The 20920-nt window shown below is 39.3% G+C and overlaps 1 protein-coding gene and 1 pseudogene across 1 annotated transcript in view; one reads left to right on the plus strand and one right to left on the minus strand.

Annotated features, from left to right (window-relative positions):
* KMT2C (lysine methyltransferase 2C) overlaps positions 1–20920 on the plus strand; it is a 294073-nt gene that overhangs the window by 20746 nt on the left and 252407 nt on the right.
* On the minus strand, positions 16181–17576 carry LOC116759276 (annotated as a pseudogene).

The following is a 20920-nucleotide window of genomic DNA, read 5'->3' on the forward strand; positions in this document are numbered from 1 at the left end:
TCATTTTTGACTGTGTTAGGTCTTCGTAGCTGTGTGCAGGAGTGTTCTAGTTGAGGTGAGCTGGGGCTACTCTTTGTTGCGGTGCGCAGGCTTCTCATTGCAGTGGTTTCTCTGTTGCAGAGCACAGGCTCTAGGCATGCGGGCTGCAGTAGTTGTGGCACGCGGGCTCAGTAGTTGTGGCTCACGGGCTTAGTCGTTCTGCGACACGTGGGATCTTTCTGGACCGGGGATCGAACGCGTGTCCCCTGCATTGGCAGGCAGATTCTTAACCACTGTGCCACCAGGGAAGTCCTTTTTCAAGTTTTAATCATGGAATTGTTCCTATATATATTTTTAATAACCTAGGATTAGTGGTGAATTTCTGTTTTATAAAGGAAAATATTGAGAAGTTACCTTACTTCATAGTCTTAATGAAAAATGGTTAAACATATTACATAAATGCAGCGGTGGTTCTATTCTTTATTTACTGCCACACATATTCTGTTTTTCTGTAAGTCTTATTACTTTTTCTTTCTTAATATTTGTACTTGTAAGCTGCTAAAGAACAGTCACATGCTTCCTCAAGGTGCTTGACTGCGCTGTGCCTATAGCTTCTTCTGTAGGTGATATTTAGGATTTTAGGGGAAGTAGTGGGGGAAGTGAGGGGAGCCATAAAGTGGATAAGGGGAATTGATAAGTTAATTAAAGCCAGTAGTACTTGATTAATCTACTGCTGCCCCCAGGATTCAATATCTTAAGAGTTTGTGCTTCGATGGAAGGGCACAAAAGGAAGTGAAGGAATTCTGTTAATTGATCATAGGAATGATTTCTCCAAATACAGTATTTTTATTAAATCTTATTGAGTAGTTTTCACCATTGACCAATCTTTGTGCTTCATATACATTTTCTAAAAGACTTTTGTAAATTTAATTTAATTAGGATGAAAATCTTGAGATTGAAACTTGTGTAGAATTTTTTCCATATTTGAAACTACATTACAGTGGAAATAAAAACTTTTGCATGTGTCTTCTAAAACTATTTAAAATAATTCCAAAGTTCATAATAGATAATTCTTTGGAATGATATTATTTAACTTTGTGATATTGAAAGAGTAGACTTCTATTTTTTAGTTGTTTTCTTCTGAACACAGACAGCCTGACTTGTCTGTGTACAAGTGTCAATCATGCAATCAGCATTTTTGTAGAAGGGTTGCTTTCTTGGTTGTATCTTAAATCTTAACTCCTTTAATTTTGTTATTCTGAATTTTAGTGGGATTACTATAACATTGAAGGTTTGGAGAATATTTCATGGAAGATGATGATTTATAGTCAATGTTCTGAGTTGGTAAGATTTTACAGGGTACCAGATCTGGAAAAAAAAAAAAAAGAAATTTCTTGACTTGGCCTTTATCGAAACAAAGTTAAGAATTTGATTCCCATTTCCTGCTCTTCTCCCCCATATTGACAGTCTTTAAAACATTTGTTTATTTAAAAATATGAATTCTTTAGTAACCAAGACCACAGTTAAATCATAATTTAAGCTAGTTTATTAAAACAACAGAAGTAGACTGAAGTTACATAATGTTTCTTTTTATTTCTTCAGTGCCAGGAGTAGAAAACACTTGGCCAGCTTCATAGAAGATTAGAAACTTTGAGGAGGAAAAGTAGACTTGTTTGTTTATTGAGCAGGAGGGTAATTGTCCATAATTACAGATGCTTGTTTTGAGGCTTGGAAAAGGTGGTTTAAAAAAAAAACTTATATTTAAAAAAACCATGATAAACACCTATAAATAAAAGAAGTAAGAAAATTTTGTCAAAATATGGTTGCAGTATCTTAAGTAGACTTATTGCATGAAAATTCCTTTGTTAAACGGGGGGTTGGGGGGGGGACGTGGCTCTGGTTTGGGAGAGACCTGAGTAGGACATTTTTGGTAGACATTGAAGACTATTTTAGGGGGTTAATATTTCAGTTTTGACCTCACTCCAGATAGAATAGAAAGAATTTGGAGATTTACCCATAGGGGTAACCTAAGGTTTTAACGTTGTGACGCAAAATGTGTTTGTTTCCCTTTGTTTCATATTCTCAGCTCCCAACAAAATTTCATTAAATAATATAAAATAATAAAATGGACTTGTTAGTTTATTTGAAATTAAATGGTAGGGGCGAAGTTCCTGTAAAAGGTTAGCAAAGAGTTAACCTTAGGGGCTTTCTCTGTTGGCTGTCTCCAGCAAGGTTCCCGATCTGAGCTTTGGAGAAATCCATCCCACCTTTTTGAGGCGCCTGCTACGCACGGATCTACTTTCTCTAGTCGTGCTTTTTCCTCCACCTACCTTCCCCCTCCTCTTTCTTGTAGGCTCCCCGAGTGTGTATCTTGGGTGTGTGTTTGGTGGTGGGTGTGTGTGGCGGGAGAGTCTCAGAGCTATAGGAGAAGTTGCAAGAAAGAACCTTAATGCTCATTTATTTTGTTGTGTGTGGATGGGTGCTGCAGTGGGATCGGGGTGGCAGGTCTCGGTTGGGAGCCAGGGAGCCTGCCCTATTCAATCGCGCTGCCTGAGGATGGATGGTGAAGCCGAGAAAGTGTTCTTATCAAGTGGCTTTGGATCTGGGAGGGTAATATGGCTGATCCCGGCGGTGATAGCAGTTTTTATAAGGTGATTTAAGTACTAAAATGTAAAATGACAGTAAAGAGAGTCAGAAGCCCAAATGCCCTAAGGGTAAAAGTTTTGTTCTTTTGCAGAGGAGCATATTTTTGCATCTGGTTCTGGAGAATGACTTGGCTTGGATTGTTACTGTTAAAAATAAACAAAGACAAAACTAACAGAAGTATTGCATTCCTCTATTATGTGTTTAACTGTATTAAAGCATTAAATACGATAGCACTAGATATTGAGATATGTATTTTTATCGTGGAATCAAATCTGGGTTTGTAAAATAAGGAAAGAACAAATCATACAGGTTTTATATTCTGAATTTGGAATTTGACTGATAGGAGAGTGATAGGAATAAAGTAGTATCTTTAACCCCCCTCTTTGGTTCCCAAGATTTTTCACCTAGTTTCTAAAGTAGTTTTATTAGCTATTCTAGAATAATTCAGCATTTTGATTCCAATTCTGTGTAAATTGTGTGTGGACCTAAGAGTAGATACACTTCTGTATAATACTTAAATCGTAGTAAGAATTTGACACATTTTGAAATATTTATGTAATTTGAAAACTCTGAAAAAACACTTGGACTCAAGTATTCTGTGGCAGGTTTGAGGATTTTCAACATATTTCTTCATGTGTGTTTAACCCCCAGTTATAATTAGAAAAGAAAAAAAAAAGTAAAATCTTTGGCCCCTTCATCAGCATTTTAACATATTTCTTCTGGTACTCTGCTAGAATTTAATTAGATCAGAAGAAGAGAAAAAAACCCAACTATTTTGTAGCTAATGTGTTTTAGAGAACTTGTTTCAATCTGAGAGAAAAACTGATGAATTTAAATAGATGTTCCCTTTCTGTTAAGTAAAAATATGATAGTATAGGTTTAATTTCATTATGTTACAATTTAGCTCATATTTAGACTTCTACTTATTCTGAGATATTTAATACTTAAAATACTTATATGTAATATTTAATATATTTAACCTCAACTGGCATTAGTTATATATCTTTTTTTCTTGTAAAATCTTGTAGTATATGCTAAGTATGATAAACTATCTCTTCTGGAATAATTTTTATTATATATTGAAGCTGCAGCAGTGCCTGATTTCTAAGTAGAATTTTCTTTTTCTTTTTAAACCTAGGGCATAAAATCCTGCCTGGCTACTTTTCCTTTTTTTCTTTTTTTTTTTTTTTTACATCTTTATTGGAGTATAATTGCTTTACAATGGTGTGTTAGTTTCTGCTTTATAACAAAGTGAATCAGTTATACATAATACATATGTTCCCATATCTATTCCCTCTTGCATCTCCCACTTTCCATATCCTACCCCTCTAGGTGGTCACTAACCACCGAGCTGATCTCCCTGCGCTATGCTGCTGCTTCCCACTAGCTATCTACCTTACGTTTGGTAGTGTATATATGTCCATGCCTCTCTCTCGCTTTGTCACAGCTTACCCTTCCCCCTCCCCATATCCTCAAGTCCATTCTCTAGTAGGTCTGTGTCTTTTTTTTTTTTTTTGCGGTTCGTGGGCCTCTCACTGTTGTGGCCTCTCCCGTTGCGGAGCACAGGCTCTGGACGCGCAGGCTCAGCGGCCATGGCTCACGGGCCCAGCCGCTCCGCAGCATGTGGGATCTTCCTGGACCGGGGCACGAACCCGTGTCCCCTGCATCGGCAGGCAGACTCTCAACCACTGTGCCACCAGGGAAGCCCAGATCTGTGTCTTTATTCATGTCTTACCCCAGGTTCTTCATGACATTTTTTTTTTCTTAAATTCCATATATATGTGTTAGCATACGGTATTTGTCTTTCACTTTCTGACTTACTTCACTCTGTATGACAGACTCTAGGTCTATCCACCTCATTACAAATAGCTCAATTTCATTTCTTTTTATAGCTGAGTAATATTCCATTGTATATATGTGCCACATCTTCTTTATCCATTCATCCGACCCTTAGGTTGTTTCCATCTCCGGGCTATTGTAAATAGAGCTGCAATGAACATTTTGGTACATGACTCTTTTTGAATTATGGTTTTCTCAGGGTATATGCCCAGTAGTGGGATTGCTGGGTCATATGGTAGTTCTATTTGTAGTTTTTTAAGGAACCTCCGTACTGTTCTCCATAGTGGCTGTACCAATTCACATTCCCACCAGCAGTGCAAGAGTGTTCCCTTTTCTCCACACCCTCTCCAGCATTTATTGTTTCTAGATTTTTTGATGATGGCCATTCTGACTGGTGTGAGATGATATCTCATTGTAGTTTTGATTTGCATTTCTTTAATGATTAATGATGTTGAGCATTCTTTCATGTGTTTGTTGGCAGTCTGTATATCTTCTTTGGAGAAATGTCTATTTAAGTGTTCTGCCCATTTTTGGATTGGATTGTTTGTTTTTTTGTTATTGAGCTGCATGAGCTGCTTATAAATTTTGGAGATTAATCCTTTGTCCGTTGCTTCATTTGCAAATATTTTCTCCCATTCTGAGGGTTTTCTTTTGGTCTTGTTTATGGTTTCCTTTGCTCTGCGAAAGCTTTGAAGTTTCATTAGGTCCCATTTGTTTATTTTTATTTCCATTTCTTTAGGAGGTGGGTCAAAAAGGATCTTGCTGTGATTTATGTCATAGAGTGTTCTGCCTATGTTTTCCTCTAAGTGTTTGATAGTTTCTGACCTTACATTTATGTCTTTAATCCATTTTGAGCTTATTTTTGTGTATGGTGTTAGGGAGTGATCTAATGTCATACTTTTACATGTACCTGTCCAGTTTTCCCAGCACCACTTATTGAAGAGGCTGTCCTTTCTCCACTGTACATTCCTGCCTCCTTTATCAGAGATAAGGTGACCATATGTGCATGGGTTTATCTGCCTGGCTACTTTTCTAAAAGTAAAGTTAAATGATAGTGAAATATATGTTTTATTTTCTGTAAGGCCCATTGAATTGGAAACGATGTTTTTTTTTTTTTTTTTTTTTTTTTTTTTTTGCGGTACACGGGCCTCTCACTGCTGTGGCCTCTCCCGTTGCGGAGCACAGGCTCCGGACACGCAGGCTCAGCGGCCATGGCTCACGGGCCCAGCCCCTCCTCGGCATGTGGGATCTTCCCAGACCGGGGTACGAACCCGTGTCCCCTGCATCGGCAGGCGGACTCTCAACCACTGCGCCACCAGGGAAGCCCGGAAACGATGTATTTTAACAAGTGTTTAAATTTGAATTTTAACTATTTCATAGTGTATATTTCAGAATAAACAGTTGCTGTTTCCAATGTAAAATGTTATATTTATTATAAACTTATGATTGTTCTAGTTGTATAGTTTCTTTATGCACATATGTTTTAAAAAATATTTATTTATATATATATGTATTTAAATTTTTGGCTGCGTTGGGTGTTCGTTGCTTCGGGCAGGCTTTCTCTAGTTGCTGTGAGCGGGGGCTACTCTTCGTTGCAGTGTGGTGGCTTCTCTTGTTGCAGAGCACGGGCTCTAGGCAGCACAAGCTTCAGTAACTGCAGCACGCAGGCTCAGTAGTTGTGGCTCGCAGGCTCTAGAGCGCAGGCTCAGTAGTTGTGGTGCATGGGTTTAGTTGCTCCGTGGCATGTCGGATCTTCCCAGACCAGGGCTCGAACCCGTGTCCCCTGCATTGACAGGTGGATTTTTAACCACTGCACCACCGGGGAAGTCCTGCACGTATATATATACGTATACACACACATATGTATATATATATATATATACACACATATATATATATTTTTAACATCTTTATTGGAGTATTTGCTTTACAGTGGTGTTAGTTTCTGCTTTATAACAAAGTGAATCGGTTTTACATATACATATGTTCCCATATCTCTTCCCTCTTGCATCTCCCTCCCACCCTCCCTATCCCATCCCTCTAGGTGGTCACAAACCACCGAGTTGATCTCCCTGTGCTATGCTGCTGCTTCCTACTAGCTATCTATTTTATGTTTGGTAGTGTATATATGTCCACTGCACATATGTTTTTAGCATCTAGACCTATATGCAAAATGTAAAATAAATACAAGACTAGTGTCATATACCCAAGTCCGTCCTTTCTAAGTTACCTAATGCCTTATTAAAGAACACTGAACCCTTTTTTCTTTGCTTCAATTTAATGATAACAAAAATGTAATTTCTCTGAAGTGTCAAATTATGCAATAGCTTCCTATATTTTGATTTGAGAGGAGTTTAGTAAATTGTTTTTAAATGTTTCTTAGCTTTTATATTTCACGGATAACGGAAAAGTGTCTGTGACTTAGCTGAAATATGATGTGTGATGCACTCACCTTGTTCCATCACAGCCATTTGGCTCTTAGTGGTGAAGTGGAATGTGAACTGTCCTTCCTACAAACAAGTGCATTCATTTATGCTGTTTAACTGGGACTGATGACACTCTGTGATGTTAAAGAAAAATGTGGTCATGTGGAAGCTTCCCCACAGTGTAACTTGTATTTTGAAGAAGTTAATCCCAGTTTGTTTTTAGATGTTTTATTTTTAAAAAAGCTGTTTCTTGAGTAGAATATTGTTAAACAAATGATAAATACCATAAACTGTAATGCTGTAGCTGTCCCCTTCAGCTGCCTTCTCCTTACAAAAAAGAAGCCACCACCTCTAAGAACAGTAAAAAGAGAAAAACAGAACAAAAGAAAAACCCCCAGTAAACAAAAGCCTTTTTTAATGTGGGAAAACTAATGGCTTATTTAACATTTTCCTATAGCCATTTTTGAAATCTCACTTAAATCTTCCATCATGGGTTAGAATGGGCTGTGTTTCTCTTAGAATTTGTTTCTCTTAGAATTTGGTCTTATCTCTATATTTGGCTCTATGGTTTTGCATGTTTTGAATAGTAATAAATAATAACTTGGTCCTTTTTTCATCTTGTGTTATGTATGGACTTCAAGAAATACTTTTCCTTTTTCAGGTCTGGCAGATTAAAAATAAATAATTAAATAAACTTTATATTATCTAAAAGTAAAAAGGACAAAGGAAAAGATGGAATGAAAACTGAAGTAAATTTAGGTCTGTTGAACTTGAAATGCTGTTGTGTATACTACCAACACCAATAAAACCTAAAGCAATCTAGAAAAAAGGTGTTAAAGATACATTTCCATATTTTTGGTAAAATAATTATTAAAATTGAGAAACCATGGATAAATGTGGATGTTTTGGCTTGGTTAAAGTAATGTAAAGTAAATCTGTAGTTACATTTTACTTTGATATGGAGTGATGGTCCAGTAATTTTGATGATAGTAATATATATATCCTGTAAGTTGAATTATTACATTGTCTGTAAATACCTCTAAAGATGGTGGTAAAGCTTCAAAAATTATTCAACCTGGCACTCAGGAATGTTAGGAAAAAGAAGTTTTATCTATTACATTATAGGGAAAAATGTAGGCAGGATGTGTTATGAATTGTGTTTTCATGAAGAGATCAGTATTCTTTGGTGTTTTTTTCTTAAGTCCAGTGAAAAATTTAGAAGTCAGATATCTAGTTGCTTATAATAAAGGTCAGCAACCCTTCCTCACTCCTTAGTGCCATTCTCCAAAGGAAACTTTAAATTATTTGTGTGGTTTTTGTGACTAAATAATAAGCTTATTTTATGATTTATCAATTTTACATTGATTTCTGCTCTGATAGATGAGGATTTGGTGCATTTTTTCTACTTACCCAATAGATGTATCACTTTTAATTTCCCTGTTCTCTTTGCAATTTATGTAATATGATAGACTTTTTCTTCATGTTAATATAGATTGTCTATCTTGATTTCCCAGGAGTAAAATTGACGCTATTACTGCTTGTACTTTTCTCTTCACCTTTCCTTTCCCCTTTATGCCCCTATGTCTGTCATTTCTACTTTGGCATTGTCAAGGTTGAGAACATTTATACTCTGTTTGCCTGTGACGTGGTTTTAATAGTTGGAAATTGATGAATAGTTTCTACATTATTGTGATGGTATAAATATTGTTCACAGCAGAGGAGAGTACAGTTACATTTCCTGTATTGGTTCTTGGTTTTTGAGTCTGTAATTGCCTTTTTTCCTGTCTTATTTGTCATTGTTCTTTCTTCCATGTTATCAGCTTTCCATGCTATTTTTTTTTGTTTGTTTGTTTTTCTTTTTGCGGTATGCGGGCCTCTCACTGTTGTGGCCTCTCCCGTTGCGGAGCACAGGCTCTGGACGCGCAGGCTCAGCGGCCATGGCTCAGGGGCCCAGCCGCTCTGCGGCATGTGGGATCTTCCCAGACCGGGGCCCGAACCCGTGTCCCCTGCATCGGCAGGCGGACCCTCAACCACTGCTCCACCAGGGAAGCCCGGCTGTTTGTTTTTATTGCTGTTATTTTATGTATGTGAGTACTTTTCCCCCTGAGGAAAGGCTTCTCCTAGTCTTTTTCCTTATTATGGACTAGATGTTATCTAGACCTGTTACATGTTGTTCTTTGCATCACTTTGTTGGACTTTGCATCACTGCATTTGCACTTTGGCTCTGCTCTTATTGGATCTTTATTCTTTGAATTACTTCCTTGTTTTAATGCAGTACATCCCTCACAGAAATTTCTAGAAAGAATATGTGGAAGATGCAGTTTTGAATTCTGGCATATCTGAAAATGTCTTCATTAACCCTTATAGTTGACTGGTTATTTTTATTCAAGCCAAACTAAGTTGAAAATTATTTTCCGTCAAAGCTTTGATTGCATTGCTCCAATGTCTTTTAGTATCCATTGTTGTTGTTGAGAAGTCTGATATAGTGTGTTTCTTGTTCCATTGTGGGTGATGTGTTTTATCTTCCTCTGTGGAAGCTCCTTAGAGCTTTCTTTCTGTCTTTTTAAAAAAGAAATTTCTCAAAGATGTTTAGAGGTGGTTCTTTTCCATTATTATTAAACTAAAGACTCTTTTTTAATTCTTGGGAAATTTTCCTATTATTGCTTTAATTCTCTTTATAATTCCTTTTAGTTGGTTATTGGGCTTTATGTATTCATGCTCACTCCTCCACCCCCATTTTTTTGTCCTTTTGTTTTTCTGGGCATTTCCTCTATTTTATTCTAAGACTCTGTAATTTTACTTTAGCAGTCATATTTTAAATTTTCAAGAATTCCACCCCCCCCACGCCCAGCATCCTTTTTCTATTTTATGGATTCATAATCTTCTTGAATCTCTTTGAAAATGTTAATAGAGGTTTTTTTTTAAGTCATCATCCTTCCTCTTATCTGTTTGCTCTAGGGTAATTGTTGTTTATCTTGGTCTCATTTATGTTGTAGGGTTTTTAATCATACATCTGCTGATCCTTGTCACTCATATTTAAGACCTAGTAGAAGGGCTCATGGTGAGTTCTTGGTGGGAATTAATGATTAGCTTGAAGTTGATAACCCTTTGTATTCTGACATTTAGGAGTCCATTGTTTTACCCCAGAGTGCCAACCCTCCCCCTGCTCTTTTCCCCAGTTTCCTTCCCCAGACAATGATTTTTTTTTTTTTTAAGAAAAGATCTCTCCATTTTATTTTATTTTTTAAATGATAATTCTTTTTCTTAAAAAAATTTTAAAATAGTATTTCAGTGGGCTTTTATTGAAAGGAGATAATGTGTGTATGTTTGATCTGCTATTTGAACCAAGAGATTCTCCTTCAGCTTTTAAGCTGGACTAGACCAAAGCTAATATTCACATGTGTATTTTATCCAGTGTTTCAGAATGTGTTAGATTGTAGAAATATAATGGGAGCTTTAGGTTGTATATGTGTTCTGGGTGTTTAGAAAAGAGAGTACTCACTTTGTGTGTTGGGCCTTTTACAACAGGTGGAGGAATAGGAAAACTGTCACAAAAAAGTTATGAATATGATACCTGCTGGTGAAAATATTCAGATAGCTCAGGAGAGTATAATTAATTAAATAGTGTAAGGCCTTTTTCCCCCTGTCTTCTGCCCTGTGTTTCAGAGAGAATTATTGTGAACTCTATCTTGTATCCTTCTTGACTCTTGCTATGCATATATGTTTTCTATTTTTACATAATGTGCTTACATTCATTTTCACACAGATGGGATCATTTTATATGTATTTAAAAATTTTTATTTATTTGGCTGTGCCAGGTCTTAGTTGCAGTATGCGGGATCTTCGTTGCCGCCTGTGGGATCTTTGTTGCGGCATGTGGGATCTTTAAATGCGGGCTGTGGGATCTAGTTCCCTGGATTGAACCCGGGCCCCCTGCATTGGGAGCACAGAGTCTTAACCACTGCAGCCCCAGGGAAGTCCCCTCATTTTATATGTGTTGCTTTGTGACTTTCTTTTGTCACTTCGTTTATCTTGAACATTTTTCTGTTTTAGCATATATACATCAATATCATTCTTTTCAAAAACTGCCTAATATTCATCCAGCTGCTGCAAATTAAGGGCTTTGCTTATGCCAAGAAGTGTTCAGGAGTGTTCTAGATTCTGGGGATTCAGTGGTGCACAACGGAGATCAAGCCCTTTCTTTCACTGGACAAATACTTCAGTAGTGAGATGAACAAAATAAATGTATTCCTTATCATTAATTTCAGACAGTGAGAGGTACCATAAAGAAAATAAAACTGTGGTAATGGTATTGAGAGTGTCTGTTAATGGTTCTGAGAGACAGTAATGCATGTAGTGAGGTTGTCAGGAAGGTCTTGTTGAAGTGATGATATTGAAATAGACCTGGGTGAAGTGGAGGCAGTTATGAGAAAATTCAGAAGAACACGGTTCATTGTGAAGCCCCCAAAACAAGAATGCATGTGTGATGCTCAAGGGACCCTCCTACCTCTCAAAATAAAAGGCTGGTGTTACTGGACATTCAGGAGAGCTTACGAGATTGCATCTGAGAGGCCGGCAGGAGCCTGATCACGTGATGCCCTGCATGCTAAGGGCAGGATCATGGTAAGGGGCAGGAATTTTATTCTCAGCGCAGTGGAAGCCATTGGAGGGTTTTAAACCAACAAAGCTATTGAAGTAATCTTGGCAGGTATGGCTTTGGGTGGGCTTGTGACAGAGGAGAAAGGTGATTAGATTTTATATGTGTTTTGAAAGCTACTGTGATAAGGTCTGCTAAAGGATTTGATGAGGGGAGTATGAGAAAAAGAAGTAAAGCTGTTGTCTAGAATTTTGGCTTCGGCAGCTTGGGTGGATAGTAGTGTCACTTAGATTATTAGAGAGCCTAGTGGAAAAATGGGTTTGTAAACTAGATTGGAGTACCCTAACTTATTTAACCATTCCCTTATTGATGGTCATTTAGTTGATTTCCAGTTTTATTGTTAGCTTTGTAGTGAACATCCTTGTGCTTGCATAGATTTACTTGTTGGCATATTTTAGAAGGTAAATTCCTATATGTAGAGATGTCTTATTAAAGAGTACTTGTGTTTCAGGTTTTGATAGTTACTGGCCGATTGCCCTCCACAAATGCAGTATTGACTTAGACTCCCACACAGAGTATGTGTCTGTCGTCCCCCCGCCGCGCATCCTTGCCAGCAACATATGCTGGGTGGGGCTGGGGTGGGGGGACAGGGCATACAGTTCTGAAAATGCGAATTGTAGTTCTAATAGAGTTTTTCTTTACTGAGTCACCTAAGTACTCTGTTCCCAGAATGAAAATCAGCCCTCATCCTTTTCTTTTTTGTATCTCCGAAGTCATAACATGTCTCTGGCCATAGTTTGTTTCTTCCAGCTACCAGTCATATAGTTGTTGGTCAGTCCTTCATAACTTTGGTGACATTTATGAAGCCTTTCATCATAATTATGATAATAATGATGAACATAAAGACTGTTCATTGTTTAATGTATCCTATCCTAAATGTGTCACATGTGCTGTTTAGTCATTACCAACAATCTAAAAGTAAATACTGTTACATCTCCAGTGTTTTCAGTGGAGAAAACTGAGACAAAGGACTTCTACCAATCTTTGACTGTCTTTTCATTTTTATCTTCTTTTTCTGTCAGAGTGTATCTTTCTGATAAGTTTGGCACTGTCACTTGAATACCTTTTTTCAGTCATTATGGATCAAAACACAAACACAAAATAAGTGGCAGAAAGAGAGGTGCAGGTGGAGTCAGTGTGTTGCAGAACACATTCAGTTTGGGAGAAGCTCTGCTTGTTGGTTTCTGGTGGTCAAACTGCCTAGGTTCAAATTCTAGCCTTATAATTAAGCTGCTACTTGATTTGGGGCTGATCACTGGTCTTTCTCATAGCTCAGTTTCATCAACTTTAAAATGGAATAACAGGACTTCCCTGGTGGTGCAGTGGTTAAGAATCCACCTAACAATGCAGGGGACACGGGTTCAAGCCCTGGTCCGGGAAGATCCCTCGTGCCGTGGAGCAATTAAGCCCGTGTGCCACAGCTACTGAGCCTGTGCTCTAGAGCCCAAGAACCGCAACTACTGAAGCCTGCATGCCACAACCACTGAAGCCCATGTGCGTAGAGCCCATGCGCCGCAACAAGAGAAGCCACTGCAATGAGAAGCCTGCGCACTGCAATGAAGAGTAGCCCCTGCTTGCCACAACTAGAGAAAGCCTGTGCGCAGCAATGAGGACCCAACGCAGCAAATAAATAAGTAAATAAATAAATATTTAAAAACCTGGAATAACAATAGTACATATTTTGTAGGGTTGTAGTGGGCAATAAATAATGCATGTAAAAGTGGATAGCACATGGCCAGGGCAGAGTAAGTACTTCATCAGAGTTAAGTAAATATAATTTACATTACTGGTCAGGAGTGAACAGTCTGTCTAACATTCAGAGCATGGGGAAAAATTACAGGCAATGGAATATCACACTCTTATGAATTGTATGTTCATGTGTAAAGTTAAAGAAATAGTAAATACCACTAGTGTTTTAGTGAGTGAATTGGGATATACATGTATTAAGCTTTTATGTTTCTGCTGGGATGACATATTATTCCATGGTTATTTTAATTTGCATGTCTTATGATTGAGTTAAATTGAGTGTATTTGCCACTAGCATTTCTTTTTTTTTTTGCAAATCGCCTACCTATGCCCTGTACCAGGTACCTTTTGACTTCAAATAACAAAAACCTTAATTAAAAATGGCTGAAATGAGTCAGATTTCACTTCCTATGACCAGAGTCCAGGGGTATTTCAGTAGCCTGATGAAATTATCAAGGACCCAGATGCTGTCCCCTTTCCTGCTTTTTAAAATTTCAGCTTGGGAGGAATCAGGCTCCCTGACTTCAGACTATACTACAAAGCTACAGTAATCAAGACAGTATGGGACTGGCACAAAAACAGAAATATAGCTCAATGGAACAGGACAGAAAGCCCAGAGATAAATCCACGCACACATGGTCACCTTAACTTTGACAAAGGAGGCAAGGATATACAATGGAGAAAAGACAGCCTCTTCAATAAGTGGTGCTGGGAAAACTGGACAGCTACATGTAGAAGAATGAAATTAGAACACTCTCTAACACCATACACAAAAATAAACTCAAAATGGATTAAAGACCTAAATATAAGGCCAGACACTGTACAACTCTTAGAGGAAAACATAGGCAGAACACTCTATGACATAAATCACAGCAAGATCGTTTTTGACCCATCTCCTAGAGAAATGGAAATAAAAACAAAAATAAACAAATGGGACCTAGTGAAACTTAAAAGCTTTTGCACAGCAAAGGAAACCATAAACAAGATGAAAAGATAACCCTCAGAGTGGGAGAGAATATTTGCAAATGAAGCAACTGACAAAGGATTAATCTCCAAAATATACAAGCAGCTCAATATTAAAAAAACAAACAACCCAATCCAAAAATGGGCAGAAGATCTAAGTAGACATTTCTACCAAGAAGATATACAGATGGCCAGCAAACACATGAAAGGATGCTCAACGTCACTAATCATTAGAGAAATGAAAATCAAAACTACAATGAGCTATCACCTCATACCGGTCAGAATGGCCATCATCAAAAAATCTATAAACAATAAATACTGGAGAGGGTGTGGAGAATAGGGAACTCTGTTGCACTGTTGGTGGGAACGTAAATTGATACAGCCACTCTGGAGCACAGTATGGAGGTTTCGTAAAAAACTAAAAATAGAATTGCCATACGACCCAGCAATCCCACTACTGGGCATATATCCTGAGAAAACCATAGTTCAAAAAGAGTCATGTACCACAGTGTCAGTGTTCATTGCAGCACTATTTACAATAGCCAGGACATGGAAGCAACCTAACTTTGCATCAACAGATGAATGGATAAAGAAGATGTGGCATGTATATACAGTGGAATATTACTCAGCCATACAAAGAAACGAAATTGAGTTATTTGTAGTGAGGTGGATGGACCTAGAGTCTGTCATACACAGTGAAATAAGTCAGAAAGAGAAAAACAAATACCATATGCTAACACATATATATGGAATCGTAAAAAAAAAAAAGGTTCTGAAGAACGTGGGGGCAGGACAGGAATAAAGATGCAGACCTAGAGAATGGACTTGAGGACATGGGGAGGGGGAAGGGTAAGCTGGGGTGAAGTGAGAAAGTGGCATGGACATATATACACTACCAAATGTGAAATAGATAGCTAGTGGGAAGCAGCTGCGTAGAACAGCGAGATCAGTGTGACCACCTAGAGGGGTGGGATAGGGAGGGTGGGAGGGAGATGCAAGAGGGAGGAGATATGGGGATATATGTATATGTATAGCTGATTCACGTTGTTATAAAGCAGAAGCTAACACACATTGTAAAGCAATTATACCTCAATAAAGTTAAAAAATATCTTCAGCTTGTTGAATATTCACTTCAATAATTCACTTAAATAATTATTGAACACCTATAATTTACCAGGAGTAGTCTGTAGCTATGGGAAATAACAGCAGTGAGCAAAACAGGCCATGTTTACTGCCCTCTGAAAGCTTACAGTTTGGTGGGGATAGGGGAGGAGGCGAGCAAGGAGGTAGAATGTTCAGTAAGATGTTAAGTGTTTTTTTTTTAATGTGGAAATATGAAGCATTTATTTTAGATATCAGACAAGAACAGAGCTAAGTAATCCAATTTTACTGCAGCAGTATAAAAATCATGCCTTCACCACAGTGTAAGATTTAAATGCATCTGCACAAGGGTACACATTATGTAAAATGTAGTAGGGTTGCTGCTGCCCTGCCAAGTACTTCCAGTCCCTACCCAGGTCCTACTGCAATACTGGTGGTCTCAGTAGTTTCATGAAAGCAAATCATTAAAAATAATAATAATAAAGCAATTAAAAAGACAGATCAAAATGCTTCAGTGACCATATATCCAACTCAAACTTTATCTACTTAAACGATCTTCCCACTAATAAATCTTTATTTCACTCAAACTTGAACAATAAACCTTCCATACTGAAGTATCTTCCTTGCCTAATTAATTCAAAGGAAAAAACCAAAATGATTAGTAAAGAAAAATGTAGGAATTAACACACCCTTTTAATTTGTTTTAAATATTTTTAAGGTTTAAAAATTGTTTAAAGTTTTTAATTTATCTGAATGAATACCCTAACGGCAAACCACTGTAAAAATGTTTCAGCTGCATTTGGGGCAGAGGGGTAGGGATTATCTTCAAAGCACCCTAGCTTTCTTCATGAGAAGGTCAGAGGTACACTGGTTTGTATTATTGCGACATCCATTAGGTGATCTAAGTTGCTTTTCCTTCAGCAGGGGCTTTATTTGTCAGAAGGGCATTATGCTTGACCTCCAAATGTGGCCGACAGTTTACTGATGAGATTCATAACCTTTGAGTTGCTCTGATATTTTGACGTATTTGCTGGGTTCTGAGCCACATCCTGGAAGGCCACCATAACTTCTGGATCCTGCATGGCTGCAAGAACCTCTGGATCACTAAGAATTTCATTGAGCCCAGGCATTCCTGCCATTCTAGGCATGCCCCCTCCCATTCCACCTGGAAAAGAGCAGCACTGAGTCCCTGATTGTCCTCTGGCCTCTTCCTCCCTCGGGGCTCTTGCGTGTTCTCCCTGAGCCTTCCTGGCCCTTTCTGTTCTTTCTTTGATCTCTCGCTCTTCACGTTTTTGCTCATACTTTCTCCGATGTTCAGCAGTTTTCTGGGCCCTTGGTTGAACTTCTTTCAGCATTGCACTAGCATCGTCATCATAATCCAGCTTACAGGCAAGGGCTAGATCGTGAGCAGCTTCTTCCCAGTGGCCCGAAAGCCTGTGTGCTTCCCCTCGCCACTTGTGTGGCTGAGCAGAATCAGGATTTATTTCAATAGCTCTGTCACAGTCTCGGATGGCAGCATTTGGCTTCTGTAATTTGATGAAGACACTTGCTCTCTTGCCATACAGAATGGCCAAACGAGGATTTAGCTTGATTCATTGTCAATTTCTAGATCACTTTCCTCACTTGATGGTTCATCTGTCTTTATGTTTTCCTCCGCCTTCTTACTATCTTTTTTCTTCCTTGGTATTTTCTTCCAATTTAGTTTTATGAGTAGCAGGTGGTATTTTACCCCCATGCTCTCCACCTACTCCCTCAGGAAGCGCATTTCATCCGTGTGCAGAACGCTTGGGTCCTTCTTGCACATTTTCACGAAGGCTCGAAGCTCGCTCACTTTGCAGGGGGTCCATGGTCCGGAGGCGGCGGGCGCGGTGAGGCTGCGGCCTGATTCCAGGCCCAATGTTAAGTGTTATGGAGAAAAATAAAGCAATGCAGGGGGAAGGGCGAGGCTGAGTTGGGTTATTTTAATGACGTGATCAGGGAAGGCTTCAATGCAGTGACCTTTGAGTGGAGTCTCAAAGGTAGTAGGAGTGCAAGGGCAAGAGGTACGGTGGAAGAGCATCTCAGACAGAGGGCCTCTCCCGGAGCACACAGGCCCGGGGCAGGAGTGAGCTGGCGCCTTCAAAGACCTGGAAGGAGAGCTGGGGCGGGTGGCAGAGCTGAGTGATGTCTGGCAGAGAGGGGGGGCAGGAAGTCAGAGCGTGCAGGGCCTTGTAGACCATTGTGAGATCTTTTGGCTTTTATTCCCGGTGAGATGAGATACCTTTGGGGGCTTTTGAGCAGAGGGCAGACCTTATCTGACTAAGACTTTGAAAGGTTCATGCTGGCTGCTGTGTTGAGACTAGGATGAAAGGGATAAAGGCTGAAGTAGGCTTGGTAGTTACGAAAATATTGCAAGCAGCCAGGTGAGAGGTATTTTGGAAAAAGATAGACGTCAGAGAAGTTATTCTGTATATATTTTGAAGGTAGAGCTGAAAGGATCTGTGGAGGAGTTGGGTGTGAGATGTGAGAAGAAGAGAGGAGTGATGTTCACATTTCTGGTAGCCCATGTGACCAGCGCCGTAAAGATGTGGTCTATCTCTTCGTGTACGTCTATTTTATTTGGAACAAAAACCTTTCCTGGATGCTCTCAGCAGATTTCCCCTTGGATCCTCTTGGCTGTGATTGGCCATGTATTCCTGTTGTAGGTACAAGTGAGGCCGGGAAAGCCAACATCTGTTCCTCTGAGGCCTTATAATGGGAGGTGGCCTCTGACAGCAAGAACAAGTTGGTGGGGGTGGGGGTGGGGGGTGGAGTGGCTGCTGGTTGGGTAACAGTAGTGGCTTCTGTATGTCACTGCCCACTTTTCTGTTGTGTTGGTCATCCTTTAAAAAAAATTTTTTTTAAAGTGACTTGTAAATACTCTTTGCATGTTAAGAAAATAAGCTCTTGTAATAGTAGATTCTAAATATTTCCAAGCCATATATTTTAATGAGGTTTTTTACTCAGATCAGTTTTCTAATTTTGAAATAAATGAATCCTTTCAAAGTTACAAGTGGGAGCAGGTGAATGTGGAGACTGATGCATAATTTATAGTTTTTCCTACTCTAGGTGCAAGTGTCATTTTAACCTGAATGCTGGCTAGTCATTCTTTATAAAACTCATTTGGGGTCTTGCAAGGGCAGCAGTGGGGTGGATGGGAAAAACAGAACCACCCTGATTCCTCTGTGCCCCATAGATCTCTCTCTTGTTACTGCCTCCTACCACTGAAGATGTGCAGCTTCATCAGAGGCAGAGTCTTCAGTAAGGTTTTCTTCTTACAATTTCTTCTTGCTTCTCTCTTCAGTGGTCATTGTCTACTGACTTCTCCCTCCCTCCCTCCCTCCCTCCCTTCCTTCCTTCACCAACAAAGCTGATAACTGGCTTATTATAACAAGAGAATTTTGTTTTATTATATGATTAATTGTCCATCCTCCAGCATGGGGGGCGTGTGCTCTTCCTCCTCAGTCACAGCAGAGTTTTGAGCTTCACCTCCACTGCTTACTAGTGGTGTGACCCAGACCGCTTCATTGTACAGCTCCCATCCTATTGTGCTAGGGATGGCATTCCCATCAAACACAATGCAAATGCTGCTTCCTGGAGTTGTACCATGTGGTGGTTCTGATGTGACTTGAGGCAAGTTAATTCAGCCCTGAGTTTTCAATGAGATCATGAATGTGGAATTCTAAGAACACTGCCTTTAAGAGACTTAAGAGGAAATGATGAACAATTCCATAGCCCTTCGTTTTTACCTTTGACTAAGGGTTGATTACTAATAACTAATCAAGTGGAGAAGTAGGGTCATTGTGAAGTAGCTGTGAGGTATTATGGAAGGTATATTATAAAAACCTCTATTTTTTTCCCCCTCTGCACACGTCATTATTAAAAAAGCGATTGTGAGTATATGAGTTTGGATCATTTCCACAGTTCAGCTGGAGCTCTCAGGCCTTTCCAAGGCTCCCTTGTGTTGATGCACAGGGTGGGGGTGGGTACAGATAGGTGAGATACATTTACAGTTGTTGCATGATAACTTATCAAGGCATAGCCAAGAGAGGGAATTCAGTGCAAGCAAGTGAAAATATATTTAGTTTTCTTTTTCCAAAGTGTTCACTTTAATATACTTTTGGTAGGATATTAGAACAATTTCTAAGTTCCAAGTTCTGTGCTTAAAATCAGGAGATTCTCTAAGGAGTCACTGGTTTAGTTTCTGTACCATAATTCAAGTAGAGTTACAACACCGTTACAGTAGTTGTTGGGAATTTAGGGGTTTAGGGCTCAAAATAAATACACATTCACTTATGTCCTTTTTTGTGCGGGATACTTTTTTGGGGGAATGGTTTAAGTGTAGATTTACAAGGAAAATCAATTTAGTGCATATTAAATACAGTGTATTCCTTTTGATCAAAACTTGCCTAGAGGAATGTTTTTCCAGTAGGTGCAGAGGGGAGTGTAATCATAAATAAGATTGTTTTATTCTTTTTTTAGAATTTGGCTGTGTGCGGGACCTTTTTAGTTGCGGCATACGGGATCTTAGCTGCAGCATGTGGGATCTAGTTCCCTGACCAGGGATTGAACCGGGGCCACCTGCATTGGGAGTGCGGAGTCTTAACCACTGGACCACCAGGGAAGTCTCAAGATTGTTCTATTCTTTTTTTTTTTTCGGTATGCGGGCCTCTCACTGTTGTGGCCTCTCCTGTTGCGGAGCACAGGCTCCGGACGCGCAGGTTCAGCGGCCACGGCTTACGGGCCCAGCCGCTCCGCGGCATTGTGGGATCTTCCCGGACCGGGGCACGAACCCGTGTCCCCTGCATCGGCAGGCGGACTCTCAACCACTGCGCCACCAGGGAAGCCCAAGATTGTTTTATTCTTAATGAAGTTATGTCTTAGAGCAAGAGAATGGTACATAAATTTTTCCTTATATTAGCCCTGTATTATAATTTGACTTAGAACCTTGTAGCTTTAGATTTGTAGATTACTAACCACCTGTCACTGTGCGGATCTGTAAAGACTCCATGGTGAGATGAATGTATAGGAGAAGTGTAGGAGTTACGTGCTAGTGCATATCCAGGCAGAAGGAGCAACTTAAGGATTGGTGGCACAGACCTGCGAAATTGCTCTGCCCACTTGTAAAGTGTTCAGTGTTAATAAAAATACAATATACTGTACATCATTGTTCCCACATTGAATTTAACAATAACTAATGATACAATTGTGGCTCTAAAGCAGTTGTCTCCAAACTTATATTTGTTTTCTTTTTCTTTTTAAAAAAATTATTATTTATTTTAAAAAATTTATTTATTTTATTTATTTGGTTTTGGCTGCATTGGATCTTTGTTGCACGCGGGCTTTCTCTAGTTGCGGTGAGTGGGGGCTACTCTTCGTTGCGGTGCGCGGGCTTCTCATTGCGGTGGCTTCTCTTGTTGTGGAGCATGGGCTCTAGGCATGCGGGCTTCAGTAGTTGTGGCGTGAAGGCTCAGTTGTTGTGGCTCGCGGGCTCTAGAGCTCAGGCTTAGTAGTTGTGGTGCACGGGCTTAGTTGCTCCGCGGCA

The sequence above is a fragment of the Phocoena sinus genome, chromosome 9 (assembly GCF_008692025.1).
Source record: "Phocoena sinus isolate mPhoSin1 chromosome 9, mPhoSin1.pri, whole genome shotgun sequence".
Lineage (NCBI taxonomy): Eukaryota > Metazoa > Chordata > Mammalia > Artiodactyla > Phocoenidae > Phocoena > Phocoena sinus.